This window comes from Syngnathus floridae, chromosome 17 (genome assembly GCF_059516105.1).
Source record: "Syngnathus floridae isolate MCC-2025c chromosome 17, RoL_Sflo_1.0, whole genome shotgun sequence".
Classification (NCBI taxonomy): domain Eukaryota; kingdom Metazoa; phylum Chordata; class Actinopteri; order Syngnathiformes; family Syngnathidae; genus Syngnathus; species Syngnathus floridae.
The window spans coordinates 322,621-342,797 of NC_142429.1; the positions used below are offsets into that span (position 1 = coordinate 322,621).

Here is a 20,177-nt window from a genome sequence, read left to right on the forward strand (position 1 = left end):
AATTGCATCACATCCAATTTTGCCTGGGAACAAACAGATTAAATAAATCTTAGTTTTGAATAAGCCACTCCTTCTCAAACAAGTAAACTCTGCCCATTTCGCGCAGTAGATGTTCTGTTAATATCTAGTATTTATACAAAGTCATAATTTAAATTGCTTTCAACCTTCATTCATCGGTTCAACCAACATTACTCGCTCTTATTACCAACTTGTATTGATTTAACTAAGCGTTTAATACTTCCTATCAGGTCTCAAGGCAAGATTTGGCAAAATACAATTTCAGCAAATCCAATTTTGCCAGGGAACAAAAATAGATTAAATAAACTAAATAAGTCTTCTTCCCATTAAATAAATCAGAAAAGTCTGTCTTGTAACCAGTCCTCTTCAAACAAGTAAAGTCTGCCCATTTTGTGCCGTAGATTTTGTGTCTATGCCTAGTATTTAAACAAAATCATAATTTAAACGACTTCTTTCCTTCATTCACTTTGGAAATTTGGAATTGCAGCAAATCGAATTTTGGCAGGGAACAAAAATAGATCAATTAAACTAAATAAGTCTTCTTCCCATTAAATAAATTAAAAAAGTCTGTCTTGTAACCAGTCCTTTTCAAACAAGTAAAGTCTGCCCATTTTGTGCCGTCGATTTTGTGTTAATGCCTAGTATTTATACAAAATCATAATTTAAAGGACTTCATTCCTTCATTCACTTTGGAAATTTGGAATTGCAGCACATCAAATTTTGCCTGGGAAGAAAAGTAGATTAAATAAATTTAATAAGTCTTACTACTTCCCATTAAATAAATTAAATACGTCTTACTTGTTCCCACTCCTTTTCAAAACAGTAGTTTAAAACGAGGGCCCTTCACTCAATCTTTAACCCCAACCCCGCACGTTGTGTTGTATCTGTGAATGTTGGTTGTGGCCAAATGATAGTTTTCTTTCATTCGTTTAGGTTCCAAGAAAACTTGATGTAACTCTACTTTTAACTGCCGTTTCAGATAAGCGGGTATTACGTCGCAGTCAAATGCCGCGGATATGACGTAATTGCCCGAACCTCCGCCAAAATTCAAATCTGTTGGCGCGATGGCCGTGAGCCACTGAGCAGCGACGATTATCAACAGAAATATCTTTATTTTCTGCTTGCAACTGGACCGTCTAGAGCGTACACGGTAAGTAACACTCATTGTGTTTAAGGAGATTTACGTTTGTAATAGCAGAAGTGTAGCCGCGTTGCGTTGTACGTGTGAAAATTGGTCGAGGCGAAATGTTAATGTTTAATTTCATTCCTTTAGGTTCCACGGTGTTTGTTGGCTGCAAGTTTTCCACTGCAAGAAGAGGCTCGTATCATTGATCAGGAGCGAGCTACAATGGTGAGTAGCCATAACATTTATGTTAAACACTTCCTATTTCATGTCTAACAGTACTTGATTTAACAAATAACCATAAATAAATACAGTGTGGGCACTGAAGTTAACATATGTGATTATACTGCCTAATCTGTCACGGAGTAGATTGTTGCAAAGTAATATAAGATCCAAAGTTGTAATTCAGAATAGTTTTCAAAAGAAGGCCATTAGAATTATATACAAGTCTGATTACCCTTAACATAACAACAAGCTATTAATTAAATCACAAATTCTTCAATTCAAAGATTTGGTAGATTATCAGACAAATAATGTCTAACAGTAATTGATTTAACACATCACGATAAGTAGATTGAGTGTGGGCACTCTCAAGTTAACAGATATGATTATACTGCCTAATCTGTTACAGAGTATGTTGTTGCCAAGTAATGTAGAATAGATCCAAAGTAGTAATCCAGAATAGTTTTGAAGAGGCCATTAGAATAATAAACAAATCTGATTACCTTGAACATAATAACAAGCTAAGTGTTTAATATGTCCTATGAAGTCAAAATTGGGCACCATCATGTGGTGAAATTTGGAATTGCATCACATCCAATTTTGCCTGGGAACAAACAGATTAAATAAATCTTAGTTTTGAATAAGCCACTCCTTCTCAAACAAGTAAACTCTGCCCATTTCGCGCAGTAGATGTTCTGTTAATATCTAGTATTTATACAAAGTCATAATTTAAATTGCTTTCAACCTTCATTCATCGGTTCAACCAACATTACTCGCTCTTATTACCAACTTGTATTGATTTAACTAAGCGTTTAATACTTCCTATCAGGTCTCAAGGCAAGATTTGGCAAAATACAATTTCAGCAAATCCAATTTTGCCAGGGAACAAAAATAGATTAAATAAACTAAATAAGTCTTCTTCCCATTAAATAAATCAGAAAAGTCTGTCTTGTAACCAGTCCTCTTCAAACAAGTAAAGTCTGCCCATTTTGTGCCGTAGATTTTGTGTCTATGCCTAGTATTTAAACAAAATCATAATTTAAACGACTTCTTTCCTTCATTCACTTTGGAAATTTGGAATTGCAGCAAATCGAATTTTGGCAGGGAACAAAAATAGATCAATTAAACTAAATAAGTCTTCTTCCCATTAAATAAATTAAAAAAGTCTGTCTTGTAACCAGTCCTTTTCAAACAAGTAAAGTCTGCCCATTTTGTGCCGTCGATTTTGTGTTAATGCCTAGTATTTATACAAAATCATAATTTAAAGGACTTCATTCCTTCATTCACTTTGGAAATTTGGAATTGCAGCACATCAAATTTTGCCTGGGAAGAAAAGTAGATTAAATAAATTTAATAAGTCTTACTACTTCCCATTAAATAAATTAAATACGTCTTACTTATTCCCACTCCTTTACAAAAAAGTAGTTTCAAACGAGGTCCCTTCACTCAACCTTTAACCCTATTTATTCACCTTCTAGGCTAAGTGTTAAAGGCTAAGTGTTAAAGGCTAAGTGTTAAAGGCTAAGTGTTAAAGGCTAAGTGTTAGAGGCTAAGTGCCAGAGGCTAGGCGCCAGAGGCGAGTTTTTGTGGGCTGAAGTTTTAGTGGGGTTAGTGTGAATACAATCCAAAAGAATACAACAGAATACAATACAATAGAATATAATACATAGATTAAATTCAATAGCTCTTACTACTTCCCATTAAATAAATTAAATACGTCTTACTTGTTCCCAATCCTTTTCAAAAAAGTAGTTTAAAACGAGGGCCCTTCACTCAACCTTTAACCTCAACCCCGCACGTCACATTGTGTTGTATCTGTGAATGTTGGTTGTGGCCAAATGATAGTTTTCTTTCATTCGTTTAGGTTCCACGGTGTTTGTTGGCTATGTTTTCCACTGTCAGAAGGATGAAAATACAAAGTACAACGCTTGGACGTGGGCGAAGACGTCACCGGTGAGTCCTTCCTTCCTATTTATTTACCTTCTAGATGCTAGAGGCTAAGTGTTAGAGGCTAAGTGTTAGAGGCTAAGTGTTAAACACAATACGAACAACACAACGATACTGCACTGAACAACACGATACCGCACTGAGAAACACGATACCGCACTGAACAACACGATACCGCACTGAACAACACCATGCCGCACTGAACACCATGCCACACTGAACAACACCATCCCGCACTGAACAACACCATGCCGCACTAAACAACACCATGCCGCACTGAACAACACCATGCCTCACTGAACGACACCATGCCGCACTGAAAGACACCATGCCGCACTGAACGACACCATGCCGCACTGAAAGACACCATCCCGCACTGAACACCATGCCGCACTGAACAACACCATCCTGCACTGAACAACACCATCCCGCACTGAACAACACCATGCCGCACTGAACAACATTATGCCGCACTGAACATTATGCCGCACTGAACAACACCATGCCGCACTGAACAACACCATGCCGCACTGAACAACATTATGCCGCACTGAACAACACCATGCCGCACTGAACAACACCATGCCGCACTGAACAACACCATGCCGCGCTGAACAACATTATGCCGCACTGAACAACACCATGCCGCACTGAACAACACCATCCTGCACTGAACAACACCATTCCGCATTGAACACCATGCCGCACTGAACAACACCATCCCGCACTGAACAACACCATCCCGCACTGAACAACACCATGCCGCACTGAACAACATTATGCCGCACTGAACAACATTATGCCGCACTGAACAACACCATGCCGCACTGAACAACACCATGCCGCACTGAACAACACCATGCCGCACTGAACAACATTATAACGCACTGAACAACACCATCCCGCACTGAACAACACCATGCCGCACTAAACAACATTATGCCGCACTGAACAACATTATGCCGAAATGAACAACACCATGCCGCACTGAACAACACCATGCCGCACTGAACAACACCATCCTGCACTGAACAACACCATCCCGCACTGAACAACACCATGCCGCACTGAACAACACCATGCCGCACTGAACAACACCATGCCGCAATGAACAACACCATCCCGCACTGAACAACATTATGCCGCACTGAACAACATTATAACGCACTGAACAACATTATGGCGCACTGAACAACATTATGCCGCACTGAACAACACCATGCCGCACTGAACAACACCATGCCGCACTGAACAACACCATGCCGCAATGAACAACACCATCCCGCACTGAACAACACCATGCCGCACTGAGCAACACCATGCCGCACTGAACAACACCATCCCGCACTGAACAACACCATGCCGCACTGAACAACACCATTCCGCACTGAACAACACCATGCCGCACTGAACAACATTACGCTGCACTGAACAACACCATGCCGCACTGAACAACATTATAACGCACTGAACAACACCATCCCGCACTGAACAACACCATGCCGCACTAAACAACATTATGCCGCACTGAACAACACCATGCCGCACTGAACAACACCATCCTGCACTGAACAACACCATTCTGCATTGAACACCATGCCGCACTGAACAACACCATCCCGCACTGAACAACACCATCCCGCACTGAACAACACCATGCCGCACTGAACAACATTATGCCGCACTGAACAACATTATGCCGCACTGAACAACACCATGCCGCACTGAACAACACCATGCCGCACTGAACAACACCATGCCGCACTGAACAACATTATAACGCACTGAACAACACCATCCCGCACTGAACAACACCATGCCGCACTAAACAACATTATGCCGCACTGAACAACATTATGCCGAAATGAACAACACCATGCCGCACTGAACAACACCATGCCGCACTGAACAACACCATCCTGCACTGAACAACACCATCCCGCACTGAACAACACCATGCCGCACTGAACAACACCATGCCGCACTGAACAACACCATGACGCAATGAACAACACCATCCCGCACTGAACAACATTATGCCGCACTGAACAACATTATGCCGCACTGAACAACATTATGCCGCACTGAACAACATTATGCCGCACTGAACAACATTATGCCGCACTGAACAACACCATGCCGCACTGAACAACACCATGCCGCACTGAACAACACCATGCCGCACTGAACAACACGATCCCGCATTGAACAACACCATGCCGCACTGAACAACACCATCCTGCACTGAACAACACCATCCCGCACTGAACAACACCATGCCGCACTGAACAACATTATGGTGCACTGAACAACATTATGCCGCACTGAACAACACCATGCCGCACTGAACAACACCATGCCGCACTGAACAACACCATGCCGCAATGAACAACACCATCCCGCAATGAACAACACCATGCCGCACTGAGCAACACTATGCCGCACTGAACAACACCATCCCGCACTGAACAACACCATGCCGCACTGAACAACACCATTCCGCACTGAACAACACCATGCCGCACTGAACAACATTACGCCGCACTGAACAACACCATGCCGCACTGAACAACACCATGCCGCACTGAACAACACCATGCCGCATTGAACAACACCATGCCGCATTGAACAACACCATGCCGCACTGAACAACACCATCCTGCACTGAACAACACCATGCCGCATTGAACAACACCATGCCGCACTGAACAACACCATCCTGCACTGAACAACACCATCCCGCACTGAACACCATCCCGCATTGAACAACACCATCCTGCACTGAACAACACCATGCCGCACTGAACAACACCATGCCGCACTGAACAACACCATTCCGCACTGAACAACACCATGCCGCACTGAACAACACCATCCTGCACTGAACAACACCATCCCGCACTGAACAACACCATGCCGCATTGAACAACACCATCCTGCACTGAACAACACCATCCTGCACTGAACAACACCATGCCGCACTGAACAACACCATGCCGCACTGAACAACACCATGCCGCACTGAACAACACCATGCCGCACTGAACAACATTATGCCGCACTGAACAACATTATGTCGCACTGAACAACACCATGCCGCACTGAACAACACCATGCCGCACTGAACAACATTATGCCGCACTGAAAAACACCATGCCGCACTGAAACACACCATCCCGCACTGAACAACACCATGCCGCATTGAACAACACCATGCCGCACTGAACAACACCATGCTGCACTGAACAACATTATGCTGCACTGAACAACACGATCCTGCATTGAACAACACCATGCCGCACTGAACAACACCATCCTGCACTGAACAACACCATCCTGCACTGAACAGCACCACCCCGCACTGAACAACACGATCCCGCATTGAACAACACCATCCCGCACTGAACAACACCATGCCGCACTGAACAACACCATTCCGCACTGAACAACACCATGCCGCACTGAACAACACCATGCCGCACTGAACAACACCATGCCGCACTGAACAACACCATGCCGCACTGAACAACATTATGCCGCACTGAACAACACCATGCCGCACTGAACAACACCATCCCGCACTGAACAACACCATGCCGCATTGAACAACACCATGCCGCACTGAACAACACCATCCTGCACTGAACAACACCATCCCGCACTAAACAACACCATGCCGCACTGAACAACATTATGGCGCACTGGACAACATTATGCCGCACTGAACAACACCATGCCGCATTGAACAACACCATGCCGCACTGAACAACACCATGCCGCACTGAACAACACCATGCCGCACTGAGCAACATTATGCCGCACTGAACAACACCATGCCGCACTGAACAACACCATGCCGCACTGAACAACACGATCCCGCATTGAACAACACCATCCTGCACTGAACAACACCATGCCGCACTGAACAACACCATGCCGCACTGAACAACACCATTCCGCACTGAACAACACCATGCCGCACTGAACAACACCATCCTGCACTGAACAACACCATCCCGCACTGAACAACACCATGCCGCATTAAACAACACCATGCCGCACTGAACAACACCATCCTGCACTGAACAACACCATGCCGCACTGAACAACACCATGCCGCACTGAACAACACCATGCCGCACTGAACAACATTATGCCGCACTGAACAACATTATGCCGCACTGAACAACATTATGTAGCACTGAACAACACCATGCCGCACTGAACAACACCATGCTGCACTGAACAACATTATGCCGCACTGAACAACACGATCCCGCATTGAACAACACCATCCCGCAGTGAACAACACCATGCCGCATTGAACAACACCATGCCGCACTGAACAACACCATGCTGCACTGAACAACATTATGCTGCACTGAACAACACGATCCTGCATTGAACACCATGCCGCACTGAACAACACCACCCTGCACTGAACAACACCATGCCGCACTGAACAACACCATGCCGCACTGAACAACATTTTGCCGCACTGAAAAACACCATGCCGCACTGAACAACACCATCCCGCACTGAACAACACCATGCCGCATTGAACATCACCATGCCGCACTGAACAACACCATGCTGCACTGAACAACATTATGCTGCACTGAACAACACGATCCTGCATTGAACAACACCATGCCGCACTGAACAACACCATCCTGCACTGAACAACACCATCCTGCACTGAACAACACCACCCCGCACTGAACAACACGATCCCGCATTGAACAACACCATCCCGCACTGAACAACACCATGCCGCACTGAACAACACCATTCCGCACTGAACAACACCATGCCGCACTGAACAACACCATGCCGCACTGAACAACACCATGCCGCACTGAACAACACCATGCCGCACTGAACAACATTATGCCACACTGAACAACACCATGCCGCACTGAACAACACCATCCCGCACTGAACAACACCATGCTGCATTGAACAACACCATGCCGCACTGAACAACACCATCCTGCACTGAACAACACCATCCCGCACTAAACAACACTATGCCGCACTGAACAACATTATGGCACACTGGACAACATTATGCCGCACTGAACAACACCATGCCGCACTCAACAACACCATGCCGCACTGAACAACACCATGCCGCACTGAACAACACCATGCCGCACTGAACAACATTATGCCGCACTGAACAACACCATCCCGCACTGAACAACACCATGCCGCACTGAACAACACGATCCCGCATTGAACAACACCATCCTGCACTGAACAACACCATGCCGCACTGAACAACACCATGCCGCACTGAACAACACCATGCCGCACTGAACAACACCATGCCGCACTGAACAACACCATCCTGCACTGAACAACACCATCCCGCACTGAACAACACCATGCCGCATTGAACAACACCATGCCGCACTGAACAACACCATCCTGCACTGAACAACACCATGCCGCACTGAACAACACCATGCCGCACTGAACAACACCATGCCGCACTGAACAACATTATGCCGCACTGAACAACATTATGCCGCACTAAACAACATTATGTCGCACTGAACAACACCATGCCGCACTGAACAACACCATGCTGCACTGAACAACATTATGCCGCACTGAACAACACGATCCCGCATTGAACAACACCATCCCGCAGTGAACAACACCATGCCGCATTGAACAACACCATGCCGCACTGAACAACACCATGCTGCACTGAACAACATTATGCTGCACTGAACAACACGATCCTGCATTGAACAACACCATGCCGCACTGAACAACACCATCCTGCACTGAACAACACCTTTCCACACTGAACAACACCATGCCGCACTGAACAACATTATGCCGCACTGAACAACACCATGCCGCACTGAACAACACCATGCCGCACTGAACAACACCATGCCGCACTGAACAACACCATGCCGCAATGAACAACACCATCCCGCACTGAACAACACCATGCCGCATTGAACAACACCATGCCGCACTGAACAACACCATCCCGCACTGAACAACACCACCCCGCACTGAACAACACGATCCCGCATTGAACAACACCATCCCGGACTGAACAACACCATGCCGCACTGAACAACACCATTCCGCACTGAACAACACCATGCCGCACTGAACAACACCATGCCGCACTGAACAACACCATGCCGCACTGAACAACATTATGCCGCACTGAACAACACCATGCCGCACTGAACAACACCATCCCGCACTGAACAACACCATGCCGCATTGAACAACACCATGCCGCACTGAACAACACCATCCTGCACTGAACAACACCATCCCGCACTGAACAACACCATGCCGCACTGAACAACATTATGGCGCACTGAACAACATTATGCCGCACTGAACAACACCATGCCGCACTGAACAACACCATGCCGCACTGAACAACACCATGCCGCACTGAACAACATTATGCCGCACTGAACAACATTATGCCGCACTGAACAACACCATGCCGCACTGAACAACACCATGCCGCACTGAACAACACCATGCCGCACTGAACAACACGACGTCGCACTGAACAACACGACGCCGCACAGAACAACACGACACCGCACAGAATAACACAATACCGCACAGAACAACACAATACCGCACAAACAGTTTTAGATAATATTACGTCGCAGTCATGTGACGCGGACATGACGTCAATAGGCGGAACTCACGGCAAAATTGTAATCCGTGGGCGTGGCTTGCAACAGGAAGTAGGAAAGCGGCAGTTCTGGCAAACAAGACACAGCGGTTAGTAACACGATGACTAACAAGGCAAATATTTTTGTTTTCAGCTTGCAACTTGACCGTCTAGAGCGTACAAGGTAATTACAACTGTTTTTTTTTAGCCCTGAAAAGCGAGGGAGTGTGGCGTTTGGGAGGAATGTCGAACTCGGCGTCTGCTTCCAGCCACAGACGCCAAATTTCGACGATTATTTCGACTGGTCAACGGTTGTAAATTATTGCGTTGACTAAAAACTTTATTTAACTCTACTCTTAACTTTGCCGTTTCAGATATGCGGGTATTACACCGCGGAAATGACGTCAATAGGCTGAACTCTCGCCAAAATTCAAATCTGTGGGCGCAATGGCCTTGAGCGAGACACCGGATACAAACACGACGATTATCAACAGAAATATCTTTATTTTCTGCTTGCAAGTGGACCGTCTAGAGCGTACACGGTAAGTACAACTCATTGTGTTTAAAAAGATTTACGTTTGTGTAGTTTGCGTTGCGTTGTATCTGTGAATGTTGGTTGAGGCTAAATGTTAATGTTTAATTTCATTCCTTTAGGTTCCACGGTGTTTGTTGGCTGTATGTTTTCCACTGCAAGAAGAGGCTCGTATCATTGACCAGCAGGAGCTACAATGGTGAGTACCCCTTTCGTCTTCCATTTATGTTAAACACTTCCTATTTCATGTCTAACAGTACTCGATTTAACAAATAACCATAAATAAATACAGTGTGGGCAGTCACGTTAACATATGTGATTATCCTGCCTAATATGTTTATCACAAATATGTCACTAATCACTAATATGTTTATTTGTTTATCACAACACCTTTGGACCTTCAGCAATCGATTATTTCCCTTCATCTACATAGAGACAGAACGATGGTGTCTTAAACATCTCATTCATTTCACCAAATAACTTCACGCAGGTGGATAACGGCCGTCTCGGTCACGCTATGTTGCGTGATGCAGTTTTGAAGAACCAAATGCATTTATTCAATGAATAAGTCAAGCTAGTTCTATGTTTATGATGTTGTAAGTTACGGTACCGATTGAAGTTGAGTTCGAAGCCAGTGGAAAACAGCGCTGCGTTTGTGCTCTCCAGGTACAAATGTTGTGATCTCTGACTGACGACCGGGCGAGACTCGAGTAAGAGATGTCCAAACGAGCTCCGGCAGGGCGGGCCAAGGCGGAGCGAACGGACGCCCTTCAGGCCGCCAATGACGAGCTGAGAACCAAACTGATGGACGTCCAGTTAGAACTTCAGCAGGAGAAGAACAAGGTGAAAACCTCAACAGACAGACACTGCCTGCCTCCCTGCCTGCCTCCCTGCCTGCCTCCCTGCCTGCCTCCCTCCCTCCCAGTTTTCCCGATGTAGATTAGACATGCGTGTGCCATGACTGTGTCAGCCTACATCAACAAATGCACCGAGGACGTCAGCACCACTAAGAATATCATCACCCGGGGCAACCAACGACCCTGGATGACTGAGGAGGTACGTCAAACGCTACGAGCGCGGAACTCTGCCTTCAAGTCTGGCGACAAGGAGACACTGAGGACAGCGAGAGCCAACTTGAACCGTGCCATCAGGATAGCGAAGCGAGACCGCAGTCGAAAATTTCAGGATCGTTTCCACGACGTCAAAAACATCAGGAGTATGTGGCAAGGCATACGGGCGATTACAGACTACAACTCACCCTCCCCCCCCCCCGGTGGGTGTAGTTGATGCTGACTTTCTAAATGGTCTAAATAACTTCTTTGGGAGGTTCGAGGCACTAAACGGCACTCCAGCAGTTAAAACTGTCCCCCATCAGGAAGAGGAGGTACTCTGCCTTGACTCCGCCGATGTGTTGAAGACCCTGAGGAGAGTCAACCCCTGTAAGGCCCCTGGCCCCGACAACATTCCTGGGCGTGTGTTCAGGGAATGTGCAAGTCATCTGGCTGGGGTCATCACAGACATTTTTAACACCTCGCTGGGCCAAGCCACAGTGCCGGCGTGCTTTAAGACTGCCTCCATCATTCCGGTGCCGAAGAAACCTCAAATCACCTCATTTAATGATTACCGGCCTGTTGCACTGACTCCGGTTATGATGAAGTGCTTCGAAAGGCTGCTTAAAGGTCACATCGTTTCCAGACTCCCCCTATTATTTGACCCGTTCCAGTTTGCCGACCGGCAAAACCGCTCCACTCAGGACGCCATCTCCTCCGTTCTTCACCTGAGCCTGGCTCACCTGGAGGAGAAGAACACCCATGTGCGGAGGCTGTTCCTGGACTTCAGCTCAGCGTTTAACACCATCATCCCACAGCATCTGGTAGGAAAATTGGAACACCTGGGCTTCAACACCCCCCTTCGCAACTGGCTGCTAGACTTCCTCACCAACAGACCTCAGTCAGTCCGGGTCGGACAGAACACCTCTGATGTCATCACCCTCAGCACAGGCTCCCTTCAGGGCTGCGTCCTGAGCCCCCTGCTGTGCACCCTGATGACACACGACTGCGTCCTCAGGTTCACCACCAATCACATCGTGAAGTCAGCAGACGACACAACGGTGGTGGGGCTCATCAGAGACAACAACGACCTGGACTACAGAGAGGAGGTGGAGCAGCTGGTGGGCTGGTGCAGAGAAAACAGCCTGATCCTGAATGAGGAGAAGATGAAGGAGATCATCGTCGACTTCAGGAAAAAACAGCCTCACCACGCTCCACTGATCATCAACAGCTCAGCTGTGGAGGTGGTCAGCACCACCAAATTCCTGGGGGTCCACATCACAGAAGACCTCACCTGGACTATGAACACTACGGCACTGGTCAAGAGGGCACAGAAGCGCTTGTACTTCCTGCGGAGGATGAGGAGAGCCCACCTGCCCCCACCCATCATGAGGACGTTCTACAGGAGCACCATAGAGAGCATTCTGACAAGCTGTCTCTCTGTGTGGTGTGGAGGCTGCACCGCCTCCGATTGGAAGAACGTGAGGAGAGTGGTGAGGACAGCAGAGAGGATCATAGGGGCTCCTCTTCCCTCCATTCAGGACATTTCATCTCAGCGCTGCATGTCCCGTGCCCGTAACATCATCAATGACCCATCACACCCCCACCATGGACTGTTCTCCCTGCTGCCCTCTGGGAAGAGGTTTGCAGCATCCGCTGCAGGTCCACCAGGTTCTGCAACAGCTTTTTCCCTGCTGTCATCAGACTGTTGAACACTAGAACTGTTGAGCTCTAAACTGAACTCTGCATCACACATTCACAGAACTGTACTTTATGACACTACGGACCTCTATCTTGCACTATCTCGCACTACCAACTTTACTGAACTTGTATAAACCCTTTAAATAGAAGTTTAATACATGGTTTAGCATTCCTCTGCACACTCTTGAATACTGTTTTGCCTACTTGCACTATTGCATAATTATCACTGCTGCACTTTATACTTATTTTTAATATATATATATATGTATATATATATATTTTCATAGGATATGTTACTTCTATTCAACTGCAATATCACTACTTTGTTGTAAGACGTATGCAACGGAATTTCGTTTTGTATGCACCATGTGCAGACAAGATGACAATAAAGTTTGTCTAAGTCTAAGTCATGTCAGGTCAGCTGTCTGGAGAGAGAGAGAAGTCAGGACCTGCGGGCGGAGCACCACCGTGCCACCGCCGCCATGACGGAACTCAAAAGCAAACTCCATGAGGAGAAGCAGAAAGAGTTAGCCATTACCAGGGAGACATTACTGCGGCAGCATGAAATGGAGCTGATGAGAGTGATCAAAATCAAAGATGGAGAGATCCAGCGACTGAATGCCTTGGTCCTCAGCCTGAGGGACGGCTCCATGGACAAGGTGATCCGCTCTATCCGTGTCTGACTATCCGCACGCCACGTCGGGCTTCGATGCGGCCGCTACCGTATTGTGTAGCTTGTCCCCAGTAAGCGTCGCGGCGCTCCGTTGCGGTCTCAACGGCCCGGTGTGGCGCAATGTCTGCTCAGGTGAGGAGGGGGGGCGCTTTGCTGGCGGAGGTGGAGGAGACGCGGCGGTGTCGGGAGACCGAGCGGTGTCGCCTCCACCAGGAGCGCGGAAGAAGCCCTGGCAGCGGCCCAGCAGGCCTGGCAGTCCCGAGCGGCCGAGCTCCGATCGGCTCATCACCAGCATCGGGAGGAGCTGAGCCGAACCAAGAGAGACTGCGAGAGGGAGATCCGCCGACTGGTAGGACTGATCAGATGCGCGGTGCGTGGCTATGTTCCCAATTTCGTTGTATACCTGCAGTGCAATGACACCTAAGGCATTCTATTCTATTCTATTTCACAAGAAGAAAATGTCCGGTTGCTCGCTTCGCTTTTGTCACAGCAAAGGTGTTCTAGTCGATTCAAGAAAAAAATTGGCCGGTTGCTCTCTTTGTTTTTGTCACAATTCTGGCAAATGAGTTTGCCCGCCTGCCTGAGCGCTCCCCGTTTGTACATCCAGACGGATGAGATCAAGCTGAAAGACAGAGCGGTTAGTGTTTTGGATGAAGCCCTGGGGCCGGCCACGTCCACCGCCTTCAGCTGCAGACTCAGGCTGCCGAGCAGCAGATCGCTGCCCTGAGGGATTCCCAAAGGGCGGGCCTAAACTACCCTGGAAGTGGGGTCAACGCCGCTACTAGCAATCCTCTTCATTGCGTAAGCCACCTCATCACACACTTGCAGTACGCATGACTTAGTTCGTTGCTGGAGGAAGGTAGCACAAAAACAGTTTTGAACTTTGAACGAGTGCTTGTGTGTGTGTGTTGCGGGGCGTTTTCAGTCTCAGGAGGATCGGGACACGCGACGGTTTCATCTGAAAATCGCTGAGCTCAGCGCAGTCATCAGGAAACTGGAGGATCGAAACGCCCTGCTTTCTGAAGAGCGCAATGAACTGGTAATTTATTGACGGCACGCTTGAAGGTTTGCGCTACGTTTGATGCGCGCCATCCAGCGAGGCACCCATTGCGCTTGCTTATTAGTTGAGCGGCGCGGCGAGTCGGTTGCCTGGTAGATGTCTTTTATTGGGAGCCAAAGCCACGATTCCGTTCAAACCGATGCAAAAGGAATGGATACGTTCTGGCCCGCGTGTTGTGCGTCTTTCACATCCCGCACTTCATGCTTGCAGCTAAAGCGACTGAGAGAAACAGAAAGCCAGTTTCTGCCACTCCTGTACAAAAACAAACGCCTGAGCAGGAAGAATGAAGAACTCTCGCTGGTGCTGTGTCGCCTTGAAAACAAAGTGCGCTTTGTCACCCAGGAGAACGAGGAGATGGCAAGCTTGGTAAGTCGACGCGGACAACGGCGGCGTGCCAACAGAGTCCACTGCATTTGTGTTCCACAGAGAAGGCCTAGTTCGCTCAATGACCTGGACCGCGGTTGCGGCCAGCAGGACGGTGAAATGGAGTTCCTTCAAGTTGTGGAGCAGCGGCACATCATCGACGACTTGTCCAAGGTCTTCAGGCAGGCGACTCGGTGCACGTACGGCAGCGCCGCGCTCGCTCGCTGTCGCCAGGAAACCTTTTCCGTCCAAAGCTTGGCCGGCGGCCGCCATCCAAAAAATTGGCCCCTTAAATTCCGACCTTTCAAGCAGGAGCATTGTGCGCACGCGTTTGAACACGCTTTAGACTTGTTTTGCCGTTTTCAGCAGCTCAAAGCTCCCGTTTTGTCAGCGCCTTTGCCACTCGCTGTGCGCTGAAAACGACGGACTTGCCCGGCTGCTCAGCCCGTCAACCATGAGCCGCGAGCGCGACGTCATTGTCCGTAGGCAGCTAGTGGCAAAATGCACCCTGTTAGAGTTGCGCTCGCTCCAACTTATTTTGCAAGAACCACACGGGAGACAAGTAAGTTCTTTTGGACACCTGCAGGTGGAGAGTCCATCCGTTGTACGAATGAAGTCTGACTCTCGGCTCCTGCACGAGCATTTTAATTAAGAGAAACAGGGTGGGTGTAAGAGTGGATTGAATAGAGGAAGCCCTTGACCTCTAGTCAAAACATAGCAAGGGGTGTTTTACGACTTTGTGTAGGAAGGGATAAGCGATAGGGATAAATAAGGGATAAATAATATTATTTATTACAGGTCGCAGTCAAAGTCAAAGCAACACAATGATACGATAAAGATAATCTGGAAAACCCTGACACACCCTGTAGTTGTCACTTTTGGAAAAGACGAGCGTCCCTCCAATCATCGCCGGTGACGTGTTTTTCAGGCTCTGGAGACAGGAGCTCATGTCAGAAATGTCATTGTGAGTCGCGTTTGTTTCTGCGCCGGAGCCGTTCGTTCCCTTTGCATCCAAAGAATCTCAAAGGCGGATTATTTGTGTCGACAGGAGAGAGATTTGCTGCTACGATACCGACGTCGAGAATCTCTGAGGAGGAACAAAGCGTGAGGTCCTGTAAGGTGAGTCTGTTTGTTTGCGGCTGCTTGGTGTTGCGCAAGATGAAATGGCCTTTTTCTCGCTATCGTTCCTCTCGTCGATTCATCGTGAGGTGTCGCTTCAGTTTGTTCAGAGAGATGTTTGCTTCCGCGCCCGCAGGTCATCGAAACATTTTACGGCTACGACGAAGACGTGTTGGTGGACTCGGACGGATCGTCCTTGTCTTTTCACACCGACAGAACCCCCGACACGGAACCCGAAGAGGTAGCCCGCCATTTCTGCCAGCGTATTGGCACCAAACATTCCTCTTCAGCCTGGAATCGGACTCGTCTTTGCGTCGCGGGTGCTTTGTCGCCGGTCTGACTGATTCTGGTACTATTGGTGTGTGCATGAAGAGGCGGAGCTTCGCTACCGCCAGCTGACGCAAGAATATCAAGCGCTGCAACGAGCCTACGCTCTGCTAGCCCAGACCAGCGAAAGGGGACTACGACGCCGAGAAGGAGATCAAGGTGGCGCCCCTTCCCGCAACCCCCGGCCGGGTCGCAGCCTCCCCGTTCTCACCCAGCCTCGGGTGTTCTCTGGTCTGAAAGGAGGAGGAGGAGCCTCCCTCCTCCTCCTTTCAGACCAGAGAAAAGCTGATGGTAGAAATGGGTCACTATCAAAGCAGAGTAGCAGATCTGGAGTCAGCGCTGAAGCAACAAGGACAGGTAAGCTCATCAATGAGCACACCTTTTTCTCAGACAAAATAGCTACATTCTTCAGTCACTCATCCGTCTGGCATTACTGGACCAACCCCCCCCCCCCCCCCCCCCGAACGTGGCTGGGAAAATGCGGAGAAAAGCAAATGTCATTTTCCAGTCAACCAAAGAATTTGTGGATGAAAATGACACAACATTCCAAAGCTGTCCACGCGTTTGTCTCTTCTAGAATGTCAAGTGGGTGGAGGAGAAGCAGCTGCTGCGTCAGAGCAATCAGCAGTTGGCCGAAAAGGTGACGGAAAGAAAGGCGCTGGGCGGAGTCGCTTGGCGTCACACCTGTCGGGAAGCCCCGCAGATGAGGTCTGACTGTCTTTTCAGGTCAGGCGGATGGAGGCGGAAGAAGCGCGTCTGAAAGAGCACATCCAGGATATCCGAGACCAAAACGAACTGCTTGAGTTCCGCATCCTGGAGCTGGAGGTGGGAAGACTCGCACAAGCGTGTTGAGGCCAGAGATGTGACGGACGGACGGACGGACGGACGGACGGATGCATGCCTCTGCCTTTCAGGAGAGGGAGTGGCGCTCCCCCGTCTTGAAGTTTCTGCAAGTCCGTTTCCCAGACGGCCTCAGCCCTTTGCAGATCTACTGCGAGGCCGAGGGCGTGAGCGTACGTAAGGCGTCCCTCGCAACCCTAACCTTAACCCGAGGTCCCAGAACACCTTACATTGCTCCTTGCGCCTTTCCCCCGGACATCGTCATCAGTGATCTGATGAAGAAGCTGGACATCCTGGGCTATAACGCCGTAAGTGTATGTCGAACTCCTTATGTTCGCACTCCACGAGACTCGGCGGCTCAAATGTGACTTTTGGAAGGCTTTGCGCTGAAAGAAGCTTGTTGACGCTGTGCCTTTGGGCTCTTGCAGAATCTCACCAGCGAGGAGCAGGTGGTCGTGATTCACGCCAGGACCCTTCTCACCCTAGCCGAGAAGGTAACGCGCACGTCCACGCACGCTCTCGCATTCTGCTTATGTGACAGCAGCCTTTCCTCAGTGGTTAGAATACATCAAAGTGACCAAGTCAGCACTTCAACAGAAGATGTTGGACATTGAAAGTGAGAAGGTAGACAGACACGCGACATCAGCCAAGGGGAACTCCGGCAATGTGCCCCAACAATTCTGACCTTGAGCTGTGCTAGGATATGTTCTGCAAGCAGAAGGGCTACCTGGATGAAGAGTTGGACTTCAGGAAGTGTTCCATGGACCAGGCTCATAAGGTAAGCCGCCCTCAAATCTCCCGCCGGACCACTGATGGACGAGGATTGCGGCCCAGAGGATCCTGGAGCTGGAGGCCATGTTGTACGAGGCGCTACCGCAGCGGGACTGCCCCGCCACGGACGGCGAAAAAGCCAGCCACGCTGGCGTGAATGACGTGCTGACGGCGGATCAGAGAGAAGAGCTTAGGAGCGCCGTGGACCAATGGAAGCGAGCCCTGATGTGCGAGTTGAGGGAGCGCGACGCTTGCATCCTCCAAGAGAGAATGGATCTGCTGCACAGCGCGCAACAGGTAAGGGCCCAAAGCCAGCCCGGCACTTACTTGCACGCTTACTGGCTTTTGAATGCCACTTTCCATTTGTCCGTCCTAGAGGAACAAAGAGCTGAAAGAATTCATCGAAGCTCAGAAGAGACAAATCAAACAATTGGAGGAGAAGTTTCTGTTTCTCTTTCTATTCTTCTCCTTGGCCTTCATTCTGTGGCCCTAACACCAGCTGGTGAGTGAGCTCCAGCGGCACCGCACTCGACACCTCCGATACACTGCCAGCCGGTCTCAGACGTTGGCAGACGCTCCGATGCCAACGTATACCCCCCGCCACGGTGACAGAGGCACCGCGTCACACCGGCGCTCATCCAATCAGAAGGCAGGAAAAGCAAATTCACATGCAGGGCACTTTTGAACCAGAAGAGAGCGCCACAAAAAACGGTTGTTGCCCCAAACGCGCACTAAAAAGGGTCAGAATAACAAGAGTCCCACTGGCCAGCCGGGGCCACCCGTCCAGCTGTTTCTTCAGGGGGGAAAAAAATTGGAGTCACCGGTGAGTACATTTTGCATTTAGCTCTGCTTTTCTGCTTCTGTCTTCAAGTGTGTGGCATCCTGCGATCAAAGAGTCAGCCAACCCCAAAGCGGTTGACCTCAACGTCCCACCACCATGCCTACCAGAGCAGGTGACGTGATGCTTTGGACATCCTTCCGTCTCAGATGCCCAAAAGTACTCTTTGCCACATCTGCGGCAATACGGTGTCTTTTCAAAGGTGCAAATAAATCCAGCGTGGGCGGAACACGCACGTCTTCGGTTTTTCCCGCTTTGTTTGTGTGACAGCTGTTGTGAAAATTTTATACAAATAAAGTTGTATAGTACAGGTTTGGCCAAGCCGCAACTCCCGAACCGCATGCGGCTCTTTTATGTTCATATCAACATTTGTGTGTGTGTGTGTGTGTGTGGGGGGGGGTTGTGCGTGTTGGCTTCACTTGAGTTCAATTTGGTATTTTGGTCAAAAGCGCATGTGGTGAAATTCCACAAAGTAGGATGGGCAAACACATTTCTTTAAACTATGAGTGTCAATTGGGCTCTCGAAATGGCAGGGAAAAGATGCACAGCAAAACGAAAATACGTAGATGAACACAGGACGTTTTAATCAGAGTGGGAAAGTTTCTATTTTTTGTTGAACGTGATGGCAAACCATTCTGCCTGATATGTCAGACCTCAGCGCATTTCAAAGATTCAAATCTTCAGCGCCATGCACTTCAGCTCACTCCATGCTAACATTGATCAGGCGTCGAACCCGCATCATCATGCTTAAGAGGTGGCCATGCTAACCAGTGCGCCATTATGTCAACGCATAATAACTAAGTCTACTGGTCAAAACAGCGGTTACTATATGACGTCGCTACGTCGTGGTCACGTGACGCAGACAAGACGTCAATGGACGTGGGCAGAGTTAACTTGTTTAAAAGGGAGTAGGCAGAAGAA

At 48.6% G+C, this 20,177-nt stretch overlaps 1 long non-coding RNA gene across 1 annotated transcript; it reads left to right on the plus strand.

Annotated features, from left to right (window-relative positions):
- Positions 1 to 3,226: 3,226 nt before the first annotated feature.
- LOC148383091 (uncharacterized) lies at positions 3,227 to 12,219 on the plus strand. The gene is made up of 5 exons (XR_015853483.1): positions 3,227 to 3,316; positions 10,138 to 10,167; positions 10,358 to 10,525; positions 10,638 to 10,714; positions 11,182 to 12,219. It is a non-coding gene; the product is annotated as an uncharacterized LOC148383091 (long non-coding RNA).
- The last annotated feature ends 7,958 nt before the right edge of the window (positions 12,220 to 20,177 follow it).